At 36.3% G+C, this 18,518-nt stretch overlaps 1 protein-coding gene across 1 annotated transcript in view; it reads left to right on the forward strand.

The window, feature by feature from the left end:
• Positions 1-18,518, forward strand: part of ttc21b (tetratricopeptide repeat domain 21B) — a 309,444-nt gene that overhangs the window by 133,154 nt on the left and 157,772 nt on the right. The gene's annotated exons all lie outside the window — the stretch shown is intronic.

An 18,518-nucleotide genomic window follows, 5' to 3' on the forward strand; every position in this document is an offset into this window, starting at 1 on the left:
ATATATATATATATATATATATATATATATATATATATATATTTCTGTATATCTATATCTATATGTGTGTGTGCTTGACTATACAAAAATATAAATGCAACACTTCTGTTTTTGCTCCCATTTTTCATGAGCTGAACTCAAAGATCTAAGACTTTTTCTATGTACACAAAAAAAAGCCCTTTTCTCTCAAAAATTGTTCTCAAATGTGTGTAAATCTGTGTTAGAGAGCACTTCTCCTTTGCTGAGACGATCCATCCACCTCACAGGTGTGGCATACCAATATTATAGATTATACAGCAGTGAATTGAATTGAATTCAGTGAATTATTGAATTCAATTCATTTCTCTACCATAAGCCATCTCCAAAAGTGTTTAGATGATTTTGCAGTACTGTATATCCAACCGGCATCAAACTTTTGGTCAACCGTTTAATGCACACTCAGTCATTCTTTAATTATACAAACTAAAACCAGCTTAATGTAGTTTTGTCTTATGGCTCGAGCATTCATCAGTTTAGTGCTTTGTTATTACTGGGTGTGAACCCACTTTTCAGAATTGTATCTTCCAAACTACTGGTGTGAACTCTCTCAAACTGAGCCAAATTCAGAGTTCAAATACTTTTTTTTTTTAATGTTTGATGTTTGATGTCATACTTTGTAATAAGTTTTCTAAAATAATTAAATATATATATATATATATATTTTTTTATGTCTTTACATCCCCGTGACCCAAAATGGAAGAAGCAGGTAAAAAATAATGGATGGATGGATGGATGGATGGAAGTCTTTACATCACCATCAACTCTGCATCTTGCAGTGCTGCTATTTAATATACCCTTTTACAATATTAGTATTTAGCATATATCATAAATCTTTTAGCGCATCGTTTAGCGTTCATTTAGTATATATCTTAGTGTATATCTTAGATTCTTATGTTCTTTTTATACTTTACGTTTTGTTATTTTTGTGTGCAACTGGCACCTTGAGTACACAATTTCTTTCCACCTCATGTACCACATGTGATGCAAATGACAATAAAGAACCTTGAAACTTGACTCTTATCAACAAAGACTTCAATGGTTAAAGGCAAACACAGATATTGGCAGTTTGAATTTTACTGTCGCTCTAATAAAATATATTGTAATAGGAAGTGCCACCATAGTGGTTACAGAAGTGTTAAAGCTTGCTATTTGCGCTTGAAAATAACCACATAATTCTATTTAAATAACTTTGTATTGTGAAACTTATGGTAAAGTAAAGGTTTAAATATTTGGCATTTACATGAATAACAACAAATAAAGGGACTGCTCTGTCCTAAAATGATAGAAGTGCTCCTGACTGACTGTGTTCAGACAAACCTGTAGATTTGGTTCACTGACATTTTCAAGTTTCTCTTGTGAGTCAGAGAGGCGTGCAGTCTAGTCTTTTGAATTTTGTGGAGAGTTGTTTTATTTGTATTTATGTTTTACTTGTGCTTATTAGTGTGAAAATGTGATGCTTATACACAGAAGTGGAGACAGTGCTGACAATGCTGCTGTAGTCCAACATCTTTTTGTTATTGTCGACATGAAACACACTCATATCATTTGCTTTTCAGATACTTTGACAAAAGAAAGAAAGGCTGTTTTAAACTCAGCTGATTTATTTAAACCTTCTGATTAGTCACCGAAAATCAGACTAGTCATTAAAGTCATTTAAAGCAAAATATGACTTTATGTATTCATCAAAAAGTAATGTTGTCAAAGTGTGATGTATTTTTTGCAGATACAAAAGATGCTTCTAATCAGACTGAAAATGCATTTGTTAGAACTTTTTAAAAGTAAATTCTACACAAACTCATGCTCAAGCTCATTTGAAATATTTCACAGTAAAATCAAGTTTGCAGCAGCTCACCATCAGATTGTTCAAGGTTCAAGATTCTTTATTGTCATTCGCATCACATGTGGTACATGAGGTTGAACAAAATTGTGTACTCAAGGTCCCAGTTATATTCAAAAATATCAAAAAATATAAAGTATAAGAAAATAAGCTGTATACAAGGATCTAAGATATACACTAAACAAAAATAATGTGATATAATACAGTGTAGTAAACAGCAGCCGGAACATGCGTCTGTATTGAGCAGATGGATATGAATATAGCAACTTAAGGTAAGAAATCAGCAGCATGGATAATCAGCAGCACAGATAAAGTTTCAAATCTCCAATTAAAGTGGCATTACAGTGATTTTTTTTTTTTTTTTTTTCCTGATTAGGGATTTATGAGTCTAACAGCTTCAGGGTAGAAGCTGTTCCTTAGTCTAGTGCAGGGGTCAGCAACTTTTATGATCAAAAGAGCCATTTTTACACCTTCATTCACTAAATTAAATGTGTCCAGAGCTGCAACAACCTGCTACAACTGTGGTTATCAACTGGTGGCCCAAGGGCCACTTTAGGTTTGTTGAGGAGACTTGTGTGGCCAATAAGGGTGACATTATAAAGATAAAATATCTAATGATGTTTAACATGTGTTGATATTTTAACAATTCAAGACAAATTAAAAGACCAGATTCTTGTTGGAGTGGGTATAGTTAAAAAAAAAAAAAAACTGTGCAGACCTATGGGGTTTTATCAATAGTGGAAAAATAACTAAGTATAGAAATAAAGCAAAAAGTTAGAGTATTTGCAAAAGAAATGAAGGAAAACATCTAGAACTAGTGCATTTTTGTTGTTTGTAGAACCACCAATAAAATTTAGTTTTATGTTAGTTTTGGTCAAAGCTTGAAAGAGCTGCTGCAGAGGGACCAAAGAGCCGCATGCGGCACCAGAGCCGCAGGTTGCAGACCCCTGGCCTAGTGGTTCTGCACTTAATTCGCCTCAACCTCCTGCCTGAGGGGAGCAGAGCAAAAAGTGTGTGCTGGGTGAGTGGGGTCCTTCATGATGCAGGTGGCCTCTTCCTGCATCTGGAGGTGTAGATGTCTGTGATGGTGGGGAGACAGACTCCAACAGACTTCTGTGCAGCCTTCACCACTTTCTGCAAATATTTTCTTTCTGCAGCTGCGCAGCCTCCATGCCACACGTTAATGCTGGAGCACAAGATGCTCTCCACTGCACACCTGTAGAAGGAGGGGTTATTGGCCTTTAATGCATTTACTTTACAAAAATATACATAAAAATATACACAATTCTAATTCAAAAGCTTTCTTTCTAGTAAATGAAAACATATTTCTGACAATCAATGCGAAGTAGCAGTATTTAAATGGTAAGTGTTTAGTTGTCAAGTTCTAGTTAAAAATTATGAACACAACAGTTTTTTCATTCAGCATATTTTTCTTGTACAAGTAGAAACCCTGTAAATCTGCTCTTGATGGTCACCATTGTGGATGAGCTCTGCTGCTATTCAAGCATTAAGAAAAGCATTTCAGCGAACACAAAATCAGAACATGACCCTGACTGCAGACTAAGTCCTTATCATTTATGACAAATTTCTTGGAAAAGAAAAATTTAAATAACACTTTTTTTTTCATCCATGTTAGACAAGATTCAGCAGGAAAGGTGAAAAACAGTGCCAGACAAGAATATCACAATAAAACATTCAAATATTGAGTATGCATGCAGATTCTTAAGAGACAGGCACTCAAACCAAGTGCTTCAAACAAAAGGTGACAAAAGATACAGCAACCGGGTACAGAAGAAGAAAGTAATGTGTCTGAACTTTGAATCTTATAAATAATTAATTTAAAAATGTTAAACATCTAAACTCATATAGTGTGGAATCTTTATAAATATAGTTTTTATAAACTTTACAAGACTGTGAAATCCATGAATCCAACCAAGTAAACTACACTAAACCACTGAAAAATGTTGGATTGTATACCTGGATTATTGAGCATGGACTTTGTTGTCAAGTAAACTACAATTTATTGCATGAGCTGCACAGTTTGGTCTGTGGGTTAAACAAAATGAAATTGTGAATAAGCTTTTGTCTTTCGCTACAAATGTGTCATGTTTTCTAATATCTTTTTAACAACACTTAAACCTTATTTTTGTTAATATTGTGCAAATTATTTCTTATCTTTTCACTATTATCTGTTCTCCGTGGAAAAAAAGGAGTTTAATTTTTTTTAATTTCTTTTATTGTTTCCACTGGGGAGTGCAGAAAGACCCCGGATAGACACATGTTATGGGATTTGGCTCCAAACATTGCGTTATGTCTTCTCATCTCCATTCACAAGGTCCTAGGAGTGATGCATTGATTCAGCCTTCAGCGTTCCCTTGACTGAACCATGTTAATTCTAACTGAACTCTTTAGAGACTCAGCACGTCAACCAGACTGCTTCTGAAAAATGACACATATCAAATGTTTTTAACTGTAGAAAGGGTATTGAAAATTAATGTCTAACCTGAGGTATATAGCTCATTGATGGGCCTCAGTTTGAATCAGAATAAGCTTTATTATCATTGTACCAAAATACAGTGAGATTATGTTCATACAATGGTCCAAAAGGTGGGTGGAGTGCACGTTACTGCTGCTACCGGAGCACGGCCCCTTATCCTTTTTCAGAATACTTTTTTAGATAGAAAAAGGGGAAAAAGTCATGAGGAGAGGATAGTGGCATTACAAACAAAGATCTCTTCACACCTTGCCTTATCAGGACATGATTTAAGACATCAAAAAACTCTACCAGCAAGCACATTTATAAACACCTTACATGTGCATTTGACGGAAAGACGGTGAGATTTGTCTATGAAACACTTCCAGATAGACCATAGTCCTGATAAGATGTTGGTCAGCTGGCACAGTTCTGATAAGCCTTCACAGAAGTTCTTAGTGGGGTGGGGTGGGGGTGGGGGTGGGGGGTAAGATAGACAAAGCTTTTCCTTAGTTTACACATATTCCAGGATAAATTTGATAAGTTGGCCTGTTTTCGAGGCCAACCAGAGGAGTCAGATTCAGATAAGCCACAACTGTTGATTGTTTTCAGGCAGACAGTTTTTTTCTTGTCAGCCTTGAGTCCTGCTGGTACTTTCCAGATCCAAAATTGCCAGATTTGTGGGCATTCCACTGGTCCGTGCTTATGAGCCTCCTCCAAGGTCGTCCCCAACATGCTGGCGAGTTCCAGAAGCTGCAGGTGGCCTTCGATTCTCACAAATTGCTTCCATCTTACGGTTTAGTTCATAAATCAGTTGATTTTGAGTACTCAGAGCACAAACCAAACCTTCAAACAGACTGCAGTTTTGCCATGGATGAAACTGCTGCCGCCGTCTTCCTTAATAGCTGATAACATAGACATTTTTTTTGTAAGCACAAATAGCAGCAGCAGCCGCCGCTAGCTATAGCACTTTCAGTGCAGCATGGAACACAGCACAGCAAAAAAAAAAAAAAAAAAATCTGCTGAAATAACCTCATAATGTAAAACTGACACCAATAAAAAAATGTCTAAGAAACAGTGTTCACATGAGCTAAGATAAAATAAATTGAGATTAGAGTTGCTTAGAGCAGCACTTCAGTTTGGTCTTTGCCTAAATTAGCCATAAACTCATCAATCCTTTCAGAATTAATGTCTTCTTTTGTCAAAAGGTGGCTGTTCAAAGGGCTATGTACAACAGGTAAGATATTAGGTGTTTACAAGCTTTCCCCAGAACCCCGTTTCACAAGATCTGAAATGCCCCTTTAATCGCACACACCATACACCATGTATTATTTGTAGTCACTGTTAGCAAACCATATAGAGAAATTTGCCATTATGAAATAAATGAGCGAAACTATAGATAGAAATATTTGTAAAATTGTTATTTTACTTCAATAATAACCAGTTAATACTCCAATGAGTCAGCCAGTAATGAGTGTCCAAGCTCATAGAGGAGCAGCCTGTGAATTTTTTTGTGCTGTGAAGGTCATGGTGAAAACAACAGCAGTGTATTTCCAGGTGTAGCCCACGTCCATTGTCTCCTTCCTCACATGGGCTTGTTCAGTGTGTGCCTTTGTCCTTGTGTCAGCAGGCAGGACATTCTAAATTATTTTGCTCAGCTGCCTCCCTGAACTCTTGCTACAGCACGTCAATACACACATCATGCAGACGCCCGCACACACACAGCACCGTACACGGCACTGTTCATGTCCATCATGCACTTGAATCCTTGACACACACCAACACTTGAAAAAAAAGTCACTATTTTTCAAATGTTTGTCAGTTTGCTGACAATTTCAGATCAGAAAGTTGTTTTTTTTTTAAATAAGGCTGACATTGAAAAGAAGGACTGTTTTTGGAAGAATAACAATTGAATAAAAACAATTGGTAATATCCTCTTTCCTGTTGTACATCCAGTGAACGTTCATTTCCCCAGGAATGACCGTCTACCCGGCATGTGACTGCCATTTTTTTTAACCTTAAGCCTACAGACTCTTATGTCACGTGTGATCACTTCAGCAGTGTTGTTGGGCATTTATTTTGTCTGCTGCGAAACACTGACTGTGGAGAAACCAGCAGCAGGCACTGAACCGTACATCTTCATGCAACCATTTTTATTCTCCTGATCTGTGGAGATATTGACTGATCTTCACAGTAATCACAGCAGCAACACTCACATCTTGTTCATAACAAATAAAAGCATGCTGAGTTCTTACTTTAACCCTGAAACCTACAATGCATTCTCATTTTGAGTCTGGTTATATTCTCTATCATTATTTAAGTTAATCTAACTGGATTTGGGATTTTTCATGGAATAAACAATATGATTTATTCTTTGCCATCAATGATTTCTCATCATGAACAGAGATGTTTTTTTGCACTTGTCAAGGCAATGCTTGAAAACGTTTTTGCCATAAGGGTGCAATATAACGTGATGTAAAAGAACTGCAAAACGTGATAAATTACACACTTTATTTCAGAGATTTTTCTAAAATGTGTGCGTGCATCCTAGGCTAAAACCCTAATGGGGAGAATCTTGAAGTGAATAGAGCCCACAAGAGGATAAGCTCCTAAATCTTGCAATAAAAGCAATGTGATTTACAGTAAATTCCACAAGGCTGACAATGCCACAGCTGAGGGCATAAACAGTCTTTTCAGCGCTGCGCCTCACTTCTCTCTGCTGTGAACTACAATCACGCAGGCATGCTGCTCAGCAGCAGTGACTTTGATAAATCACCAGGAAGTCCCACTGTTGGCTTAAAACTAGAACTTGTTCAGTTGCAATTCTGCATTTGTCCCTCTTTAATGTGTATGGAAGTGGCTTTAGCAGTAATCTGTCAGTGATTGATTAGGTGTGGCCAAATCCCCTTTCCGTTCTCCTCCACCGGCTCGCTGTTCAGCCGCAGCTGTGTATTTACAGAGAGATGACTCTGTTGTGGATGGGGTGCTGCCTTATTTACCTGCAACATAAACATAGTTACTTCCACATGGGTGACTATAGACTGAGGATGACTACCAGTAAAACCAGAAAGGAAGAGTGACATGTTTTGTTGTTGCTGAATTCACGCACCAGTGGATAAAGGAATAAGCTCATAGACCTATGACAGAACTGCTTTGGGAATAAATCTTGCTCAAAACTGTCACTCATGTTTGGAGCAGCAAAAAATGATCCACTGATGTCTGAATGCAGCTGAACAACCTTTTAGGCTGTGATGTACATAAAAACACGTATCAAATGTATATGTAACCGTTAGAACATATTTATTTTCTATGCGACTCAAGAGGTTGAAAAAGCAATTTAGAAAGGGTGTTGGATATTGATCACACTTACCAGCAATCCATTTTAATTAAATATTAAGAGAGTGTGCTGTATTGATAACAACTGAACAGCAACTGCCTTTTTTCTTTAGTTGTCATTAAAAAAAAAAAGTGTACAAACTGAGAAAAGAAGACAAGCTTTAATAACACTCGTGTAATTATTTTTGAAGTGCAAAAGCAAGGCTGCGCTTTAGCTGATGCATTTTTCCATTCATTCAATACTTTAGTTATTTTTAAAAGAAGGTCTGAGTATGAACATCCGTGCATGAATTTTAATGGAGATACTTAAATGGTAATTATTCCACTCAGGTTCAAACGCAGGTAACAAATGGAATTCAATCAGTGTCCGTGCATAATGATGGTCATTAGGAGAAAGAAAATAATAATGACATCCTTTCCGCATTAAACCTGCAGACACTTTACACAATGATCCTGCAGCCATTATTGATCTCCATGGAGATAAGCAATTGTCACTTTTCAACATTGTGCCTGAATGTTAAATACAGCTTATTTTGTTTTTCTGCAAACTATTTCAGCCAACATCAAATTTTCATTTAATTTACTTCACCGCTTGAAATCCTTGTCTTGTATGACATGATTGTAATTTGGGTTCATTGTCACAGCTGCCTCTCCCACTATTTTCCCCCCACCGAGGTTTCAGAAAAATGAACGTCAGTCCTGAATGCGACCGGAGGGCTACTTTGAGCATGTCTGATATGTGAACATGCACATAACACAGATAGTGAAGATTAGCATTTCTAGCTCCTGATTGCTCCATTATATTTCAATAAGTTGAAGCAAAATGTGCAAAAGTTGAAGCTAGTTACTGAATCATAATCCTACAGTCTAAACTTTACTGTGAACATAAAAGTTATACTCTTTCAGATATTTGCTGCATGATCCACACAATAAAAATACAATTATTTTCATCTTAGAATAACTTCTTAGCTGGAGATTGTAACAGTTGCGTACAACATATTGTACAGTAGGCAGCATGCATTGAGTTGCATCCAAGACGGCCACTTGGTGGAATAATTAAATAAGATCTCGAATCGAATGATCCATGATTTGCATGCCTTCTGTTGCCAACTAGCTCCATCTGTTTGGTTTTGAGAGCTCTGACACAGTGGCTCGTGTGAGTGAAACAGCAATAATGTAATTGTGGATGTGACAGATACACCAGATGATGCAGGGACTGTTTGGAAATCTGGTCCAAGGCATACTGTACAGCATGGTGTCATATGGTCTGAAAGAAAGCACGACAAAAACTGTTTCATAAAGACCTTTACTGTGTCCTGTTCCCGATTAGCATTAAAGAGCTGCGGCAATGACTGACCCATTCTTTTAAATACGCAGTCTTAGTGGAACGGTAGTCAAAGCAGGGATTACAAAAGCTGCTGTGTCTTAATTGAATAGTGGGCTCCGGAGCTTGGAGAGTGAAGGACAATAGTACCAGGCCCAGTTTGGCTGGATGCCAGGATACAGAGCTGGACTCGGCTCTCAGCAGCAGGTAGAGTCCAAACTGAAGTCCACATCAGGAGAGACAGCTTCTGTTGCTTTGATGGATCTGTCATAGCAGCCTGTGAGTGTTCTCAGCTGGAGTTCAGGCATCCACCACTAAAAATGCATTTCTGTAGCTGGTTAGGCTCTTCGTCTTTCACAACGTGTTTGCCCGTTTTCTTCTTTGCGTTCAGACAGTCCATATTAAAAAAAAAAAGTCAAATAGCCTTTTCTTTAACCTTTACAAATACAAAGATTAGATCTTGTGAAGTGGGGTTTTGTAGAACAGTCATAAACAATGATTATCTTACCTGTTGTGGATAGCTCTTTAAACAATCTCAGTTTGGAGAGACCGTTTATTTCAACTGGATGGATGAGCGATTCAATTCATGTCACTATCAAAGTGATAGCTGTTGTTTTAAAACAGCTCAATCCTCAAATTTTCACTTTTTATTTTTATTTTTTAATTTGCATGACATGATTGTCCCTGCAGAAATATTATGATGTTCTTGCCAGAAGTGCACAGAGAAAGCTACAGCTGGCTGCTGTTGCTGCTATTTTCTGTTTCAAATTACCACACAATCATGTAATTAACTAGCAAAACTAATGGTGGTTTAAAGATTTCTAAAACACCTCTCTTTTAAACTGATATACTCTTTGGTCAGTTAGCTTATTCATCTCATAAAACTAAGCTATTCCTTCACTGAAGTCCTTTTAGTAACCGATAACATTATAAACTGTTCCTAACATTTCTACAAAACTCCACGTTAAAATGTCTGAAATATAGCTTTAAGTCTTTCACATGTTGCAGATGAGCCTAAATAAAAGGTTCACTTACATCATATTTATGTTTTAATGAGGCTGGTTGGTTATAATTACATTTAATTCAAAACTTGGTCAAAGATGAAAACGTTAAAATCCAGAAAGACACAATTTCCTCCAGTTGTGCAGATTTTTTTTTTTTTTACTCTGAAGCCCATGCGCTTATTTAAACCGATTATTCCAGGGTCGTTTAATTAATGCTTCTCCCTTTTTATCAGCTTCAGTGGATCCACAGCAACTGAGTGCCTCTTTGTCCATCACACTTAGGTGCTTTTGTGCCCAAGTAAAAGCCCTTGAAGATCACACAATGATTTCCCCCTCTTTTATTCCAGCTGAGGGATGTGAATGTAAATAATTTGATACTTATAATAAAATTAAAAATGTCCCTACTTTTAAGCAATGTGGCTTTTTTTTTTCTCATTTAAGAACATCTTTCATGTCAAGTATGAAAACATTCAATTAGTTCTCACACAGAAATACATGGACGTCTCCCTTATAAATAATACAATTTTAGACGTTGTAAAATGTGTTATGTAAATTTGAGTCTGAAATACTTTTATATATCTATATTAATTGGTTAATAAATATATTACCATTTTTCTCTATGTTTCAGTAAGGTTCATTTTAAAATGTTTTGCTGACATTTTTTATTTTCTTGGAATATTTATTTGTACTGTAAAAATGTTAAATACTGAAAATAGTTTAGGATGAATCTGCCCAGATTTATGACTTCACAGAACTACTTTGGATGTTTTCCATGATCCAATACACAATTTTAAATTTAATTTCATTGTAGTATTAGCCTCACATCTTATCTGTGGGATGGCATGGCGGAGCAGTGGTTAGAGCTGTTGCCTCTTAGTGAAATAATCGCAGGTTCGCCTCCTGGCTCTTTTATGTTCTCTCTGTGCACGGTTGGCTTTATCCAGGTAATTTAGTTTCCTCCCACAAACTAAAAACTTACATGTTTGATTAAATGGTAACTTTAAATTATCCCTAGGGCAGGTTAGAGGTTAGAATTGGTCCAGGTTAGAATTCTTGTTAGATTTATATTGAGCATGCATGAGCATGCATCAGGACAACTCTTTAAGAAATTCAAGCCAAAAAAAACATTTCAAGTGTACGCTCTGTATTATTATTATTTATTCACTTTAGAGTGAAGACTGGCCTATTGCAACCTGTGTGAAGGATGTCCTGCAAAATAAACTGAGCTGGCCACAGAGAGTAAGTATCAGATGCAAAGGTTAGTCTGACAATCAGAGTTTATCTCTAATCCTGCAAACTAAAATAGCTTTGACTGCTATCTACTGCATGAAAGATGCTGACTACTCATAATTATTACATGAAAAACACTTAAAAATATCTCAACTATCCCTTTAAGAGCAAAGTGGGCTAAAACTAGACACTGCTTATTTGAATCAGTACAACTAACAATTTCTAAAATTTTAAATCTTAAAAGTGAGTTCAATTTAAAACCTCTATTCAGATATAATTGTAAATGTACAGCCATTTAACAAATGATCATTTCTTTAGCTGGGGATAAAGGAGCCAAAGTAATTTACATAAATCTATATGAACATGCCAATCAGGCGACAAATAACAGTATAAAAACAGATTAAAAATAATTCATTCACATATGTGCTCAACCTTATTCTTAAATATTTAATACAGCAAAGGCAAACGTGAGAATCGCAGAGGCTTGTGAAGCACGCTGCCAAGAGTTTGATTCATTTTGCAAGGCAATGCTTTTCCAAACAACTCCAAGACTTCCTGATCAGCTGTAAGCCCCGGCTTTCACACATAAGTCACAGAGAGCGATGGAGTCCCCTCTGTTTACTCACTCCAACCCAAATGATCTTTCACAAGTAGACCACTTCAGTTGTGAAATGGAATTTGCCAGGGTGTTCGGTCCCAAGTCTATTTCTCTGTACGCTTTACCAATTCCCAAACAGGGTTCAGTCGCTCAAAGATAATGTCTGTGCGGATTGAGCCTGGCTCCTCTGCTGTTTTAATGGCCCACGGGAAAAGGTATTTGATAGAAGCAAAGAACGGTTCTTGAGCACATATATAGCACTGAATTTCATTTTGTTTAGTGACATACATGTTTAACAACAATGGCGTGACATTTATTATACCACGTGTTTAATTTAACATCGTACTAGCTTTGAAAAAATATATAATTTGCAGCCAAAGGTAATAAAAGTGGAATAAAAGGATGATAGTCACACTACAGCCAGAGGTTTGTATGTTTAATAGGATTTAATATAGGATGTAGGTTTTTTTTTTTCTTCCACAAAAGCGCTAGTTTGTTTTGGCAGATATATGCTCACATATTAGAGTCTGAAGAGCATAACTGATGGCTATATTTCTGCAGTGGTTGACAGTATTACTGCTGTGGTATGTAGTTATGATTAATGGTTGTTTAGGAGGGCTGCATTTACTTTGTAGAGTCATTATGAGAATATTATGTATGAGAAAACAGTCATTAATATTCATTACAATTGCAAAGTACTGAGCTGAATGCTGATAGAGTGTGTTCGGTTGCCAACGTGGGTCGGCCTTTCCTAATGCGTTTATCACCGCATTTGTAAAGCAATCAATGTAGGTGTTTAGGAAGATCTGTAACTCAATCAGACTTTAGCCAGAAAACCCAGAAAACCCATGAGGGAAGCATACATTAATGTACAATAGTCTCAATAGTATATTTTTGTAGTCGTAGTGTAAACTCTAAAATTCTAATTCAAATTAAAACCCCAAGTGTTTCAGATCTTTTGAAGTGGGTTTCTGTGGAAAAATTATGAGCGATTATAATCCTACCTGTTGTATAGAACTCTTTGTATGACCTCTATTTGGAGAAATAGAGTTTCATTCTGACCAAACACTCGACTAATCTGAATGAAGTCATGGAAGAAGTTGTCATCTTAAAAACAGCTCCAGTATAAAAACAAACAAACATGATATTTCTTGTGAATGCTGTTTTTTTTATATATAAAAACAAAGTCCATCATCTGAACATTAGCTATGTTTACATGGACATAAGTAATCGGATTAAACGGCCATTCGGAATAAAAACGTGTCATGTCAACGCCCCATTCAAATTATTATTTGTTGATTCAGCTCGATCCGAAAGAATTTGTAATCAGAACGAAACGGGTGGTTTATGCCAATCCATAATCCGAATGGTGTGCATGTAAACACTTAATCTGTTCATTTATTCAGATTGTGAAAAATTGACCTGACTGCATTTGCGACCTATGTCTACCTCATGCATTTCTGCCTGGCTAGATGCTAATAATATTAGCATGACAGGAACGCAGAATTGGTTGGTGAGCGACACGACATTTCTACTAGAAACTTTGAAAGAGCTCAGAATCATTTGTATTACCTGTAGCTCAGTCAGGGAGTGCAGTAACGTCTCCACCATCATTAAAACCTGCCGCGAGTCCATTTTGGGCGCTCAGGTTTGTTTACTTTCATCCTAGAAGTAAAACTTCTTCTGTGTTTTTTTAAGGAGAGTTTACCACTCTGTGCATGTCAGTACTTAGATTCTGAATAAAAGCCCGCTGCACATAAACGCTCGTTGTGAACAGATTGTGCCCATGTAAACGATACATTTGAATTATTTAATCTGAAAACATTTCAATCTGGTCAAAGAATTTTACACATTTAAACATAACTAATACCTGGTTGTTTCTGCACAAATATTATAAGATCCTTGTTGGAAGTGCACCCAAACTACAGCAAACCTGCTACAGTTCACTGTGCCACTTGCATAAACACAGATTTTTATGTAAATAAATTAATGCAAAACTGACAATTGCTATGTTAACATGCACAAAATTCTTTGATTGGATTGAAATGTATTTGGATTAAATAATTCAAATGTATTGTTTACATGGGCACAATCTTTTCATGACGATCGTTTACATGCAGCGGGCTTTTATTCTGAATAGAAGTACTGGCATGTGCAGAGTGGTAAATTATCCTTTAAATAAAAAAAGCACAGAAGAAGAAGTTCTACTTCCAGGATGAACGTAAACAAATCTGAGCGCCCAAAATGGACCCGCGACAGGTTTTAATGATGGTGCAGAATGTACTGCACTCCCTGACTGAGCTACAGGTAATACATATGATTTTGAGCTCTTTCAAAGTTTCTAGTAGAAATGTTGTGTCGCTCACTGACCAGTTTGCTTCCCCAACATATTAGCATCTAGCCAGACGGAAATACGTGAGGTTCACGTAGTTCGCACAAGCGCAGTTAGGTCAATTTTCCACTATCGGAATAAAATGATCAGATTATGTGTTTAAATGCACACCGTTCGGATTATGAATTGGCATAATCCACCCCTCTCATTCAGATTACAAACATTCAGATTAAACTGAATCAGCTCAGAATAATCCGAATGGGGCACTTACATGACGCATTTTTATTCCAAATTGCCATTTTATCTGATATCTATGTCCATGTAAACATAGCTAATGTTGTGAAAGTTTAAAAAAAAATAAAATAAAAGGTGTTTGCATGAAACACTAACATTTTTAAACTTGGAGCGGTTTTAAGACAGCAGCAACACAGTCTTGGCTTTCCTTGAAGTGGCCACTAGTTTGTCAATCTGGTCATAAATAAACTAACAGTCCAAAATTATGTCTTTCAAATATCTATCCACAACAGATAAGATAATAATTGTTCGTAATGTTTGAACACTTTAACAACTTTAATAACCTTCACCATGCAGCATATTCTACTCAGCTGACCAAGTCTCTTTACAGACAGAGCTCGAGTTCTGTTTGTATGTGGTAATTGGAGCAATGTTGAAGTGAGAAGCACAGATACATTTCCTAGTCTACACATGGATGAGGCCAGCAAAGGAAGAAAAAGGTCAGGCCCTGGACTTTCCTTTCTCCCCCAGGACTCTGAGCTGTAGGGGCCGGAGAACACCACAAACAATTAAACATGTTGCTTCTCAGGGCAGAGCAGCCGGACTCCAGTTGGATAGAAAAGTTTTTTTTTTCTCTCTCTACCTTTGTGGGTTGTTGTTGGTCACTCTTCAGAGCAATAATCTGCAGGTCTGAGCAATCAATACAGCCACGACAGCTTCAGCTTCCATTAGCTCAGGCGTCTCCTGAGTGCCTGTGCATGAGGAGAGGAGCACAGAACGGGCATCAACAAACACATCAAGGCACACACACACCAACATATATTCAAGCTCATGCTCACAATCACCCACTCACACATGTACATACATTGACACAACAACACTAATGGGCTGGATTCAAACAATCACAGAACACGAAACACAAATTGTCACATATTCACACAGTGTAACAGTTGTTTTTTTATTATTATTTATTTGCTTCTTTTACAGATCATATCGATTTCTCATCCATTACTCAAAACCATGCCACAGAAAATACATGTTTATTGTTATAAAACATTTGCTTTTCCTATACCAGATTAACATATGATGATAAAATGGAAAAAAATATATATTCTTACGCAGCAAAATATCAGGCAAATACAGCATGATTAATGTTGTGTTCAACAAGTTGTTTTAAAAACTGTATGGCAGAATATTTTGTTTTTATGGCCCAACGCTGCTGTAGTTCAGGTTTAGTGAAGTTTAACGACATAACGGCGTACCCTGACTTTCTCCTTCACTCTCTGTCATAAGTCCTGCCCAGCAGAGGCTTCGCCATTGATCATAAAATATGTTGTCTTGGGCTACAGACTGAAATTACTGATGCTATCACTTTCTGTGGTGGGCCGCTCATATTCTCATGGAAATGTGTGGACTCACAACACTTGGTTCTAATCTGAAAAAAGTCCAATAAGGAGAGGGTTTGCTTTGTTTGCAATTTCTAACCAAAACCACCATCGGGTTTTTCCACAACGGGCACAACACCATGCCGACTTTTTACCTTTTTGTCTGCTTCAGCAACATTCATTATTTATGAGATGTTTATTTTAAGCTAAAACAAGTATGTATTTGTTCATTTTACAGATTGTGACAGTGATAAGCAAACCATTATGTGATTTTGTCTTATTCTAACAAATTATTTTAATGCATAAGCTTAACCGACAAGAAACAGAAAACAAAAGTAAGCATTGGTTAAAATGCACCGAAAAACTGATTCAGCTGATGGTCCATAGATCTGCAAAGTTGTAAAACGATTTAACAATAAGTGAAAAGCCTAATCATTCTCCACAAAGTTGTGCAACACCTTGCTGAGAGCAACAGAGCCGTCATCAGTTGGACCTGAATTATAGATAATAATGCTGTAACGCAGTTCTGAGGCAGCGCTGTGGGCACTTACGCAGCTCCGTCTGTGAGCTCTTGCTTTCTACGAAGCAGTACACTCAACAAGCAGAACACAATTGGCATATCTTTCAACAAGATATAACCACAAGGAAGGCAATGTAACTGAAGTGTTGCAATTATTCAAAGAAAGAAACACTTTGGGAAAGGCTTCCTAGAGGAAAACTGCGGCAGATGGAAGGATTTTGTTCAAATAATCCTCAGTACAACTGTTTAATATTTGTCCCACAGCAAATGAGATACAGTCAACAAAATGTGTTTTTGAACAAGAATGAGGTCATGCAATGATGGTAGATGGTCCTGTGTAAACATTTTTTACAAAACTGAAAGATATTTTCACTCTAATTTGTGGTGTTACCTGAACTTCTTCTAATACATTTTAAGAAGCATACATTCTTGCTAACTATGAAAAAAAAACAAAAAACAGTTGTAGTAGGCGATGTCATTGCAGGAGATTAAAACTACATGCAAAACCAATTAAAATGTGTTTAAAAGGCACTTTAAAATATTTAAATGTATATAATCTCAATTTCACATTAAGGTGCTAAATCTTCTCATAGGTAGAAGAGTCAAGGTTTGGATTCACACCATAAAACTGCACAATATTTTAGAAATGCAGAGTACATTTGTGGCAGGTCTTGAGAAGTTTAATATCACCAAAAATCATTTTGCACAAATATTTTGTGCAGGAGAAGCACATGCCTTCCAGAGCAACTTATTTTACAAACGTGTGCATTTGCCTGTTCTTCATCCAGGAATCTATATAAAGTTTATGGTATACAGCTATTGTAGGGCATATATTTAAAGGTAAATCCTAAAATGTGTCTATATACAATACTCATCCACTTATTGCATGTGTGGATTGTTTTTGAAGTGATTGTGTGTAAGAGAAAAATGAAAGATGTATGCAAACATCTGCAGGTTGAATTTCTACTAATTGTTTTGTGACCTTTCTTCATACCCTCAGCAATTAGCTGATGAGTCTACCTGCACTTGTCACTATCACTGGATTGTAATCAACCCAAACAGAAAGAGCCTGGCATTCGAGGACCCTTACCTTACTTCATTTTATTAATTGCAAAACAATAATCAAATGATGTTTGATGAATGGGAGGCACCTAACAAATATTAACTTACTTCTTAAATGTAGAATCCTGTGGTTCTAAGATTGTCAGAGTGTAATTTATACTAATTAAAATCTGTCTGAAAATACTGACACTAAAAACAAGTCATCTTCAAATTTTATTTAATGAATTAAAATTAATCTAGTAAAGAAATAAAACCATTGTTTTTTCAAGATTTTTTGAGTCAATAGATGTGTTCATATTTAGGATCAAAATGTCACTAAAGTGAATTTAAGTGTAAAAATTTGTAACAGCACAAACAACAAACTAAAGGATTATGAAGTTGCACTAAAATGTGAAAAATCCTAATTGCTTAAACATTTTTTGATACTACACAGTTAGTCTTATAAGAAAATAAAATGTAAGAGGAATAATAGCCCAAAACATAAAAAAAGTCAGATAAAAGCTAAACACGTTGTCAGAATAAGAAATTTTGTTTTTGAGAAAATAAAGTTGTGTGAGAATAAAACCAAATACAGTAGTCCCTGATTACTTTGCGGATTTGCTCTATCGTGGTTTTTCAAAATAAGATATAACATGATACACAACTGGCTGATTGATAGATGAGCTGCTCGGCATGGAATTTTTATTTAAAATAATTTAATTTAGCACCTGCTGCACATTTGTGCAAACCAGAGCTGTAGAAAAAGCTTCCTCCTGCAGCTGATCAGTTGATCTGCATACATAGCGGAGAAGTGGGCGTGGCCAAAAGCGCTTGCAGGTGGCTGAGAGCAGCGGAGGCAGAGAGCTGAAATCATGACATTCTGTGCTCATTTAGAGCATTGAGAGTTTGGAAACATTGTTTAGAATATTGCAAGAGTGTGGGACGGTTTAAAACACCTTAATATCTATCTATCTATCTATCTATCTATCTATCTATCTATCTATCTATCTATCTATCTATCTATCTATCTATCTATCTATCTATCTATCTATCTATCTATCTATCTATCTATCTATCTATCTATCTATCTATCTATCTATCTATCTATCTATCTATCTATCTATCTATCTATCTATCTATCTATCTATCTATCTATCTATCTATC

This window comes from Nematolebias whitei, chromosome 13 (assembly GCF_014905685.2).
Source record: "Nematolebias whitei isolate Nwh7 chromosome 13, NemWhi1, whole genome shotgun sequence".
Taxonomy (NCBI): domain Eukaryota; kingdom Metazoa; phylum Chordata; class Actinopteri; order Cyprinodontiformes; family Rivulidae; genus Nematolebias; species Nematolebias whitei.